General features: G+C 51.1%; 1 protein-coding gene across 1 annotated transcript in view; it reads right to left on the bottom strand.

Annotated features, from left to right (window-relative positions):
- Positions 1–14,205, bottom strand: part of LOC116954665 (uncharacterized) — an 88,506-nt gene extending 74,301 nt beyond the window's left edge. The window contains exon 1 of the mRNA XM_076052428.1: positions 13,706–14,205. The gene's annotated coding sequence lies outside the window, so the exon portion shown is untranslated. The remainder of the gene's footprint in view (positions 1–13,705) is intronic.
- Positions 14,206–14,578: the final 373 nt, after the last annotated feature.

Genomic DNA, 14,578 nt, shown 5'->3' on the forward strand with positions numbered 1-14,578 from the left:
TGTTAAGGCTATATGGGGGGATCTTTGTCTTTGTAGTGCACGTGTCCCGCAGGTGTGAGATGTGGGTGTTGCGTTTTGGTGTGCGGTTACGTGCAGGTGAGTTGGATGGTGCATAGCGTGCGGTGTTCAGGTGTGCGGTTGCATGAGAGTCTGGTCTGTGGTGTGTGTGCAGCTGTGTGTGTGTGCAGCTGTGTGTGTGTGCAGCTCTGTGTGTGTGCAGGTGTGTGTGCAGGTGTGTGTGCAGGTGTGTGTGCAGGTGTGTGTGCAGGTGTGTGTGCAGGTGTGTGTGTGCAGCTGTGTGTGTGCAGCTCTGTGTGTGTGTGTGCAGCTGTGTGTGTGCAGCTGTGTGTGTATATTGAGTGCAGCTGTATGTGTGTATGCAGTGTGGAGGGTGTGGTGGATGTGAGTATATTGGTGTGTGCATGTACAGTGAGGGAAAAAAGTATTTGATCCCCTGCTGATTTTGTACGTTTGCCCACTGATAAAGAAATTATCAGTCTATAATTTTAATGGTCGTTTATTTGAACAGTGAGAGACATAATAACAACAACAAAATCCAGAAAAAACGCATGTCAAAAATGTTAAAAATTGATTTGCATTTTAATGAGGGAAATAAGTATTTGACCCCCTCTCAATCAGAAATATTTCTGGCTCCGAGGTGTCTTTTATACAGGTAACGAGCTGAGATTAGGAGCACACTCTTAAAGGGAGTGCTCCTAATCTCAGCTTGTTACCTGTATAAAAGACACCTGTCCACAGAAGCAATCAATCAATCAGATTCCAAACTCTCCACCATGGCCAAGACCAAAGAGCTCTACAAGGATATCAGGGACAAGATTGTAGACCTACACAAGGCCGGAATTGACTACAAGACCATTGCCAAGCAGCTTGTTGAGGTGACAACATTTGGTGCGATTATTCGCAAATGGAAGAAACACAAAAGAACTGTCAATCTCCCTCGGCCTGGGGCTCCATGCAAGATCTCACCTCGTGGAGTTGCAATGACCATGAGAACGGTGAGTAATCAGCCCAGAACTACACGGGAGGATCTTGTCAATGATCTCAAGGCAGCTGGGACCATAGTCACCAAGAAAACAATTGGTAACACACTACGCCGTGAAGGACTGAAATCCTGCAGCGCCCGCAAGGTCCCCCTGCTGAAGAAAGCACATATACATGCCCGTATGAAGTTTGCTAATGAACATCTGAATGATTCAGAGGACAACTGGGTGAAAGTGTTGTGGTCAGATGAGACCAAAATGGAGCTCTTTGGCATCAACTCAACTCGCCGTGTTTGGAGGAGGAGGAATGCGGCCTATGACCCCAAGAACACCATCCCCACCGTCAAACATAGAGGTGGAAACATTATGCTTTGGGGGTGTTTTTCTGCTAAGGGGTCAGGACAACTTCACCGCATCAAAGGGACGATGGACGGGGCCATGTACCGTCAAATCTTGGGTGAGAACCTCCTTCCCTCAGTCAGGGCATTGAAAATGGGTGGTGGATGGGTATTCCAGCATGACAATGACCCAAAACACACGGCCAAGGCAACAAAGGAGTGGCTCAAGAAGAAGCACATTAAGGACCTGGAGTGGCCTAGCCAGTCTCCAGACCTTAATCCCATAGAAAATCTGTGAAGGGAGATGAAGGTTCGAGTTGCCAAACGTCAGCCTCGAAACCTTAATGACTTGGAGAAGATCTGCAAAGAGGAGTGGGACAAAATTCCTCCTGAGATGTGTGCAAACCTAGTGGCCAACTACAAGAAACGTCTGACCTCTGTGATTGCCAACAAGGGTTTTGCCACCAAGTACTAAGTCATGTTTTGCAGAGGGGTCAAATACTTAATTCCCTCATTAAAATGCAAATAAATTTATAACATTTTTGACATGCGTTTTCTGGATTTTTGTTGTTGTTATTCTGTCTCTCACTGTTCAAATAAACCTACCATTAAAATTATAGACTGATCATTTCTTTGTCAGTGGGCAAACTTACAAAATCAGCAGGGGATCAAATACTTTTTTCCATCACTGTATATATAATTGTGTATATATAAGTGTATAGATAGGTGTGTGTATATATACAGTATATAGTACTGGTGTATACAGAGGCTTGTTTGTGTATAGTTGTGTATATATACTCGTGTGTACACACGTGTGTGTGTATAGGTGTACACGTGCGTACTGTATACCTATGCCCAAAGGATTGGTGGGAAGGGGTTAACCACACACCACACACAACACATACACAACACACACACAACATACGCACAGCACACACACAACATATACAACACACACAACACACACACACCCAACACAACACACACGCACCACATACACAACACATACACACAACACATACACACAACACATACACACACACAACACACACACAACATATACAACACACACACAACACACAGACCACACACACACCACACACACCACATACACACAACACACACACAACACACCACATACACACAACACACACAACATACACAACACACAAACACCACACACAACACACACACCATATACACACAACACACACACCACAAACACACCACATACACACACAACACACACACAACACAAGTGAGACACAAAGGTTGGCCAATGGTCTAACACAGTACAGGAAGTACAGCCACACACAACACACCACGTGTGTGTACAGTATTGTATATCACGCGCACACACGGAATGTCAGTGACACACAACACACATACAGTATGTCTGCAGGTATCTACGTACACAATTGACACAATCACAACATTATACATATTGCACGGACACACACACAGTGTTACTATCCACGCAGGTACAAACATAGGTAAAAGGTGGACACACACAGACACACAGAGACACACAAAGACACACATACACAATGGCTTATACTATGTATGCTTGCAGGCACGTGCATAGGTAACAGATGGACACAAATACACACAAAGACATTAGACACACACAGACACCAGCGCACACAAAATCATGGAAGTCCGTACATAGGTAACAGATGGACACAAATGCACAAAGACATTAGACACAAACACACACACACAGAGGCTCACACAACCGCACAATGTATTCATGCAGGTACGAAGATAGGTGAAAGATGGTCACACACACAGACACACACGCAGACACACACGCAGATACACACACACAGACAAAAAAACAGACCCAAAGCCACAAAGCTGGTACACAAGAAACGCCTACACAGCGGACACATGGAGGAGGGCTGAAAGGAGAGACGGACAGACAGACCGTGTGGGTGGTGAATACGAAACGTACCGATGTTGTCGAGGTAGTGGTGGAGGTTGTGTTGGTGTTGTTGGTGGTGGTGGTTGGTGGTGGTGGTTGTGCTGCTTGGTTCGTGGCGGTTGTGGTTCTCACCCCCCACCACCACCACCAACCACACCAATTCACATTCACGTGAAACGCGGCACCGTTACGTGAGCAGGGAAACAGCGGCCCCGCCCATCCCTCCCACCCACACACAGAGAGAGCCACACACACACAGCCCTACACACACACACAGCCCTACACACAGCCACACACACACAGCCACACACACAGACACACACACAGCCCTACACCTACACACACACAGCCACACACACACAGAGAGCCACACACACACAGCCCCACACACACATACAGCCCTACACACACAGAGAGAGAAAGACACACACAGCCCTACACACACAGCCACACACAGAGAGAGCCACACACACACAGCCCAACACACACACAGCCCTACACCTACACACAGCCACACACACACACACAGAGTGCCACACACACACACAGCCCTACACACACACACAGAGAACCACACACACACAGCCCTACACCTACACACACACACAGCCCTACACACACAGCCCTACACACACAGCTCTACACACACACAGCCATACACACACACACAGCCATACACCTACACACACACACAGCCCTACACCTACACACACACACAGCCCTACACACACACAGCCCTACACACACACAGCCATACACACACAGCCATACACCTACACACAGCCCTACACCTACACACACGCAGCTTTACACACACACACAGCCCTACACACAGAGAGAGAACCACACACACAGAGAGAACCACACACACACACACAGCCCTACACCTACACACACACAACCCTACACACAGCCATACACACACACAGCATATACCTACACATACACACAGCCCTACACAGAGAGAGAGCCACACACAAAGCCCTATACCCACACACACAGCCCTACACACAGCCCTACACACACAGCCCTACACACAGTCATACACACACAGCCCTACACACACAGCCCTACACACACACACAGCCCTACACACACACAGCCCTACACACACACAGAGCCACACACACAGCCCTACACACACACACAGCCCTACACCTATACTCACACACACACACAGCCATACACACACACAGCCCTACACACCCACATAGAGAGAGCCATACATACACAGCCCTACACACACACAGAGAGCCGTACACACACACAGCCCTACACCTATACTCACACACACAGCCATACACACACAGCCATACACACCCACCCCTACACACCCACCCCTACACACACAACCATACACACACAACCATACACACACAACCATACACACACAACCATACACAACACTAGGTGCCGGTGACGTCACCACAACGCTCGTGCCAGGCTAGGTGCACTTTGAGGCCACGTGCAGTGTTGAAGGCTCGCTGTCAGGAGGTCACGGGACAGACCCTGCAGGTGTTATGAGTCGACTGACTGAGATGACTGACAGATGCACCACCTGTGCCCCCTACTGTGCCAACCACCACTAATAACAAAGACAAAGACCCCCCCCCCCGAATAGCCTAAATAGTGTTGAGGCAAGTGCTGTTAGCGAGCAGCACCACGCCCGGCCGCCTTTGTCTCCCTAGTGGCGATGGTTTTAGATCGCACTCATTTGAGGCCGAGTAGAGTAGACCTAGGGGAGGCCCAGGACCAATACAGAGATAATCGTCACTGGTGTTGGCCGTGAGCGGGAATCGAACCCGGGTCACCAGGTTCATAGCGCAGCGCTGACCACCACACGACCGCTCCCCACACACACACACAGTCACACACACAAAGACAAAGATCCCCCATATAGCCTTAACAGACTGTAGGGGCAAGTGCTGTTAGTGAGCAGCACCTATGATGGCCGGCACGGCACACGAGGGGGAGGGTGGCCAGCACCACGCCCGACCGCCTTTGTCTCCCCAGTGGCAATGTTTACACACCGCACCAGGTACTCATTTGAGGCTGAGTCGACCTAGGGGAGGCCCGGGACCGGTTCAGAAAATCGTCACTGGTGTTGGCCGTGAGCGGGACTCGAACCCGTGTCACCAGGTTCATAGCGCAGCGTAGCGCTAACCGCTACACTACCGCGACAGACCAGGTAGCTTCCACACAGCGTTACGCAACCGATGAAAAGATATTGCCGCTCGACTGATTGGGAGTGAGACCTCTGCTGTTAAACTGGAGCCGGTCATAAGCACACTGCCCAGGTATGGGAAACTCTCCACTCTCTCCACAACTGTCCCATCACACATACACACACTCACTCATACACACACTCACTCACACACACACAGTCACACACACTCACACAGACTCACTCACACAGTCACACACTCACTCACACACACAGTCATACACACTCACACACAGTCATACACACTCACACACACACAGTCATACACACTCACACACACTCTCCAACAGTCACACACTCACACACACACTCACACACATACTCACACACATACTCACACAACAACAACAACAACAACCGCCAATCGCCACTAAGTGGCGGTGACGTCACCACGACGCTTGTGCCAGGCTATGTGCACCCTGAGGCCACGTGAAGTGTCGAACGCCCGCTGGCAGGAGGTCACGGGGCAGACCCAGGTGCTACGGGTCGACTGACTGAGATGACTGAGATGGCTGGCTGATGCACCACCTGTGCCCCCTACTGTGCCAACCCGCTGTGCTTTAGCCACCCGGCGCTCCGCTCGTTGTTCTGAGCGTCGCTCCTCCGCCCTCCGTTGTTGTTGGAGGGCGACTGCCTCCAACTGCCCAGTAGCATCCTTCACGAGCCTCCTCCACAGAGGCCGATCTTGACACCGCTGGTACCAGTCATCGGCAAGTCCACTAAGCTCCACGCCCTCCTGTATCACATCACTCCATCTCTTCTCTAGCCCGTGCCGCGCCCGTTTAGCCCCCTCGATCCGGCCGAACAAAATCTGTTTCGGCATGCGGTGGCTGGACATGCGGGCTACATGACCCAGCCATCGCAGCCTTGCCTGCCGGAGGAGCTCACCGATGGGACCTTGCCCAGATCTTTCAAGGATTTGCGAGCTCCTCACAGAATCCAGTCTGGTTAAACCCAGGATGGATCGTAGGCAGGCCAGCCTAAATGTTTCTAACCGGCGAAGATGTTCCATTAGGGGGGTCCACGTTTCGCAAGCGTAGAGAAGGGAGGGAATGACCGTGGCCGAGAAGACCTGAAGCTTAGTGCGGAGCGACAGACCAGGTAGCTTCTACACAGCGTTACGCAACCGATGAAAATATATTGCCGCTCGACTGATTCGGAGTGAGACCTCTGCTGTTAAACTGGAGCCGGTCATAAGCACACTGCCCAGGTATGGGAAACTCTCCACTCTCTCCACAACTGCCCCATCACACATACTCACACACACTCACTCATACACACACTCACTCACACACACACAGTCACACACAGTCACACACACTCACTCACACAGTCACACACACTCACTCACACTCACTCACACTCACTCACTCTCACACAGTCACACTCACTCACTCACACTCACTCACACACACACACTAACTCACACAGTCACACTCACTCACACACTCTCACTCATACACACACACTCACTCACACACACACAGTCACACACACTCACTCACACAGTCACACACAGTCACACACACTCACTCACACTCACTCACTCTCACACAGTCACACACACTCACTCACACTCACTCACACACACTCACACACACTCACTCACACAGTCACACTCACTCACTCACACTCATACACACACACAGTCACACACACTCACTCACACAGTCACACTCACTCACTCACACTCACTCACACACACACACTAACTCACACAGTCACACTCACTCACACACTCTCACTCATACACACACACTCACTCACACACACACAGTCACACACACTCACTCACACAGTCACACACAGTCACACACACTCACTCACACTCACTCACTCTCACACAGTCACACACACTCACTCACACTCACTCACACACACTCACACACACTCACTCACACAGTCACACTCACTCACTCACACTCATACACACACACAGTCACACACACTCACTCACACAGTCACACACACACTCACTCACATTCACTCACACTCACTCTCACACACTCACTCACACACACTTACTCACACACTCACACTCACTCACTCTCACACTCACTCACACTCACTCAGTTTTATTTCAGTTTTCAGTTTATTTATTTTGGTATAGCCCTGTGAGCCATTCGGCTCTTGAATCGGGTGCAACCACAACAAACAAAAAAACAAAAACATGAACAAGAAAACATCTTAAAGTGACTATGTGTGACTGTGTAAACAGAAAATCCATGAACAAAAACAGCAAAATATTCCTGAAAAAAGCACCGTACACCAACGCTGTGTGCAAAAAATCCCAGTGGGATGCAAGTCAAACAACAACAACAACCACAAGAAAACTTAGATTAAGGCCATCAGTCTAACTCCGTACTACAACAAAACAAACATGTCCAAACCAAAAAACGTTTTCCAAATCACCAAAAACTAAAGCCATAATTGCAACGTAACAGTGATCACAGGGACTGTGACCGAATTTTTACAATAAACTACATAAATAACATGTAACACCAAATCCTAGAGCCATAGCTGGCTGCATGAGTTACTCCACAACAACTCACTCACACACTCACTCACACACACTCACACACACCTATAAATACATACACACGCGCACGTGTATACACACACTCATAAGACAAATATCCCCCATGTAGCCTCAAATTAACTTTAGGAAAAAGTGTTGTTGGCCAGCACATGTGAAGGCCGGGCACAGGACACGATGGGGTGGGTGGCTAACACCACGCCCGGCCGCCTTTGTCTCCTCAGTGCTGATGACAAAGACAAAGATCCCCCGGATAGCCTTGACACAGACCGCTGGGGCAAGTGCTGCCAGCAGTCTACTTAGCACAACGAGTCGACATCTGAGCTTCCGTGCTCACTCACCTGGCTGAGGAGGCATCGACGAAGACTTCTTCGTCTTCAAAGTCTGAACAATTCCCCTAGTAAACGTGCCGTGCCTCACGTGGTGGCCACGTGGTATGAGAACCGTTAGACCAACGTTGGGCCAACGTTAGCGTGTGGTTAAAACCGTTGGGCCAACGTTGGGCCAACATTAGCCTGTGGTTAAAACCGCTGGACCAACGTTAGCCTGTGGCTAAAACCGTTGGGCCAACGTTGGGCCAACGTTAGCCTGTGGTTAAAACCGTTGGGCCAACGTTGGACCAACGTTAGCGTGTGGTTAAAACGGTTGGGCCAACGTTGGGCCAACGTTGGGCCAACGTTAGCGTGTGGTTAAAACCGTTGGGCCAACGTTGGACCAACGTTAGCGTGTGGTTAAAACCGTTGGGCCAACGTTGGGCCAACGTTAGCGTGTGGTTAAAACCGTTGGACCAACGTTAAGCCGACGTTCCATGCTTACCGGGCTATAACATTTCAAGCACAACGTGGGCCTACGCTGCAGTGCCGCCGCTGTCAGTGTCTGTGACACACTCACAACACCACGCCCGGCCGCCTTTGTCTTCCCAGTGCTGATGACAAAGAAAAAGATCCCCTGTATAGCCTTGACAGACTGTTGGGGCAAGTGCTGCCAGCAGTCTACTTCGCACAACGAGTCCCATCTGAGCTGCCGTGGGGAATGGGCCATGGCTCAATCACTGCACGGGATGGAATTCCTAGCGAACCAGCATCAGGGATTGTTCATCTGAGCCAGGGTAACTGATGAGCCACAACACTCGTGATCACTCGGCGAGTCAGTCACCTCCTGATCATCTGTCGCTGCTACTGCTGCTGCTAACGTGACAATTGTTGTGAACTTCAATCACTGACTCATTCGACCGTGTTGAGGACTCGGTCGACCATCCGCACTGTGTGTGAACCACCACACTGCAGGTCACAACAACACGCTCACCCACCCGCTCACCCACTCACTCATCCACCCGCTCACCCACTCGCTCATCCATCACACTCACCCATCACACTGCAGGTCACAGCAACACGCTCACCCACCCGCTCACCCACTCACTCACCCACCTAATCACCCACCCACTCACCACACTGCAAGTCACAGCAATTCACCCACACACTCACCCACCCACACACTCACCCACACACACGCTCACCCACCCACACACTCACCCACTCACTCACCCACCCACACACTCACCCACTCACTCACCCACCCACTCACCCACCCACACACTCACCCACTCACCACACTCACCCACCCACACACTCACCCACACACCACACTCACCCACCCACACACTCACCCACACACTCACCCACACACACGCTCACCCACCCACACACTCACCCACTCACTCACCCACCCACACACTCACCCACTCACTCACCCACCCACTCACCCACACACTCACCCACTCACCACACTCACCCACCCACACACTCACCCACACACCACACTCACCCACCCACACACCAACCCACACACTCACCCACCCACTCACTCACCCACACACCCACCAACACACTCACACACACCCTCACTCACCCACTCACTCACCCACACATCCACCCACACACTCACCCACTCACTCACCACCACACTCACCCACCACCACACTCACCCACCCACACCCACCCACACACTCACCCACTCACCACACTCACCCACCCACACCCACCCACACACTCACCCACCCACTCACCTACCCACTCACTCACCCACCCACTCACCCACCCACACACTCACCCACACACTCACCCACCCACACCCACCCACCCACACACTCACCCACACACCCACCCACACACTCACCCACCCACTCACTCACCACACTGCAGCTCAACTTTTCTGTCCGCTTCTTCCCTCGCACCGCTCCACTTGGGAAACTCCTTCCTCCCACCATCACCGTCTCCACCCCCTCCCCACAAGACTCTATATTGTACATTGCGATATAACTGTTCCCCAATTCAAGAAACGTGTTAACTGTTACCACTTCGAGCAGTGCTGCTGGTTGCTGGCCGTTAGGCGTTTTTTGGGGTTGGGCGAATTCTAGCCCACGTGCTCTGTAAGTGTAAAAAAAACCCCACTCACTGTATACACCACCATCATCACCATCACCGCCATCATCATCACCGCCATCATCATCACCGCCATTACCATCATCACCACCATCATCACCACCATTACCATCATCATCACCACCATCATCACCACCACCATCATCACAACCATCACCACTACCATTATCACAACCATCACCATCATCACCACCACCATCATCACCACCATCATCACCACCACCATCATCACAACCATCATCATCATCACCACCACCATCATCACAACCATCACCATCATCACCACCATCATCACCACCACCATCATCACAACCATCACCATCATCACCACCATCACCATCATCACCACCACCATCATCATCATCATCACCACCACCACCATCATCACAACCATCACCATCATCACCACCATCATCATCATCACAACCACCATTATCACAACCATCACCAGCATCACCACCATCATCACCACCACCATCATCACCACCATCACCATCATCACTGTTGGGGCAAGTGCTGTCAGCGAGTAGCAGCGCACCACGCCCGGCTGCCTTTGTCTCCCCAGTGGCAATGTTTACACACCGCGTCAGGTACTCATTTGAGGCTGAGTCGACCTAGGGGAGGCCCGGGACTGCATCAGATAGTTGCCAGCGGTGTTGGTGTGAGCCACCAGCGGGGATCGAACTCAGGTCGCCGACTTCGTAGCGGAGTGGGCTGACCACTGCGTCACCGCTCCCCATTCACTCACAATCATATCAACAGTATTAGCACCACCACCACCATCATCATCATCACAACCAACAACCCTCACCACACACCCTCACCACCATCATAGCAAACAACCCTCACTACACACCACCACCATCATAACCAACAACCCTCACACACACCACCACCATCATCACAACCAACAACCCTCACACACACCACCACCATAACTAACAACCCTCACCACACACCACCACCACCATCATCATCACGACCATCAACCCTCACCACACACCACCACCATCGTCATCACTACCAACAACCCTCACCACACACCACCACCACCATCATAGCCAACAACCCTCACCACACAACACCATCATAACCAACAACCCTCACACACACCACCACCATAACTAACAACCCTCACCACACACCACCACCATCATAACTAACAACCCTCACCACACACCACCATCATCATCATCATCACAACCAACAACCCTTACACACACAACCACCATCACAGCCAACAACCCTCACACACACCACCACCACCATCATAACCAACAACCCTCACATACACCACCACCACCATCATAGGCAACAACCCTCACACATCATCATCACCACCACCACCAACCTCCCACACACACCCCTATCATCAACACCATCACCACGTCACACACACACACCTATCATCAACACCATCACCACGTCACACACACACCTATCATCAACACCATCACCACGTCACACACACACATACAGTACACACATCAAAGACAAAGATCCCCCTATATAGCCCTGACAGACTGTTGTGGCAAGTGCTGTTAGCGAGCACACACATCATCATCATCACCACACACACACACATCATCACCACACACACCACCATCATCATCACCACACACATCATCATCATCACCACACACACACATCATCACCACCACACACACACATCATCATCATCACCACACACACACACATCATCACCACACACACCACCATCATCATCACCACACACATCATCATCATCACCACACACACACACATCATCACCACCACACACACACATCATCATCATCACCACCACACACACATCATCATCACCACGTACACACACATCATCATCATCACCACGTACACTCACACACATCATCATCACCACACACACACATCATCATCATCACCACACACACACCATCATCATCACCACCACACACACATCATCATCACCACGTACACACACATCATCATCACCACGTACACTCACACACATCATCATCATCACCACACACACATAATCATCACCACACATCATCATCATCACCACCACGATAATCATCACCACTACCAACCTCACACACACACCACCACCATCACCACCACGTCACACACATACAGTACACACACATACAGTACACACAATCATATCAACTACACACACACAGCACCACACACACCCAGCACCACACACACCCAGCACCATCACCACACACACCTCTGTCACCATCACCACACACACCCAGCACCACACACACCCAGCACCACACACACCCACACCTCTGTCACCATCACCAGACACACCCAGCACCATCATCACACACATCCACCACCACACACACACCTCTGTCACCATCACCATCACCGCGTCACACAGAGATACAGTACACACAATCACCATCACCACACACACCCAGCACCACACTCACACACACACACCCATTTCTGTCACCATCACGTCACACAGATACAGTACACACAATCACCATCAACACACACACGCAAACACTCCCATCACCACACACACACACCCAGCACCATCACCACACACACACCCAGCACTACACACACCCAGCTCCATCACCACACACACACCCAGCACCACACACACACACCCAGCACCACACACACACATCTCTGTCACCATCACGTCACACAGATACAGTATACACAATCACCATCACCACACACACACACAGCACCACACACACAAACACCCAGCACCATCACCACACACACCCAGCACCACACACACACCCAGCACCATCACCACACACACCCAGCACCACACACACCCAGCACCATCACCACACACACCTGGCACCACACACACACACATCTCTGTCACCATCACGTCACACAGATACAGTATACACAATCACCATCACCACACACACCCAGCACCACACACACCCAGCATCATCACCACACACACCCAGCACCACACACACACACCTCTGTCACCATCACGTCACACAGATACAGTACACACAATCACCATCACCACACACACACACAATCACCACACACACACCCAGCACCACACACACACACCCATCTCTGTCACCATCACGTCACACAGATACAGTACACACAATCACCATCACCACACACACACACAGCACCACACACACACACACCTCTGTCACCATCACGTCACACACAGATACAATACACACAATCACCATCACCACACACACACGCAAACACTCCCATCACCACACACACAAACACACACCTCACTCACCTCGACCTTGCCTCGGGGTTGAACCCGACCTGGTGGACTCTTGTTCGACGCTACCTGGTGTAGGGGCCGAACGTTAACTTGACCAGGGGGTTGGAGGTGGTAGTTGGTGGGTCACTGGGCTTGGTTTGCGATTCGCATGGTGGTTGTGTATGAACCGCTTTTTATCCCCCCGCCAACCCCCCGTGTCTCTTCCCTTGCTGCTGTTTCTGCTGCCCTCTAACGTGAGGCACACGCACGCGCACTGGGCGAGCAATGAGAATGTAACGGTGCCTCGTGTCGATTTCCCCCAACGTGAGCGAGGCCGACCAGCCCCGGCCATTGTGAACCCACTCCAGGCGCTCACTCGCACAAGCCACTCGCTAGAATGAGGCGCCCAGACAGCCAGAGGACTAACCCGCCTAGATTGTACTAACTTTAGGCGGTTAAACCACTAACAGTACTTTGCTCACCCAGACAGAGTGTTAAACCCACACAGTTAAACTAATAAACCACCGACCCAGACTATGAATCCACCTCAACTACTAATCCATCATATCAGCGATCTACTAATCATACACAATCATACACGGACCCAACCTGTCAGCTAACTAATCATCCAGCCAGCTATTTGTCCAGCCACTCGGCTATGTAACCAGCCATAAGCCACTCAGCCATCCACCCATTCAACCACTAATCCAAGCATTCAGCCAACCACCCACCCATCCATGCAGCCACCCATTCAGCCATTTGACCATCCAAACAATCAACCAACCACCCATTCACTCAGCCAGCCACTAAACCATCCACCCATACAACCATCTACCCATTCAGCCATCCAATCAACTACCCAGCCATCAACCCAATCGGCCACTCAACCCACCCATACAGCCATCT

This window comes from Petromyzon marinus, chromosome 56 (assembly GCF_048934315.1).
Source record: "Petromyzon marinus isolate PM22_M1 ecotype Great Lakes invasive population chromosome 56, UKy_Petmar_22M1.pri1.0, whole genome shotgun sequence".
Taxonomy (NCBI): domain Eukaryota; kingdom Metazoa; phylum Chordata; class Hyperoartia; order Petromyzontiformes; family Petromyzontidae; genus Petromyzon; species Petromyzon marinus.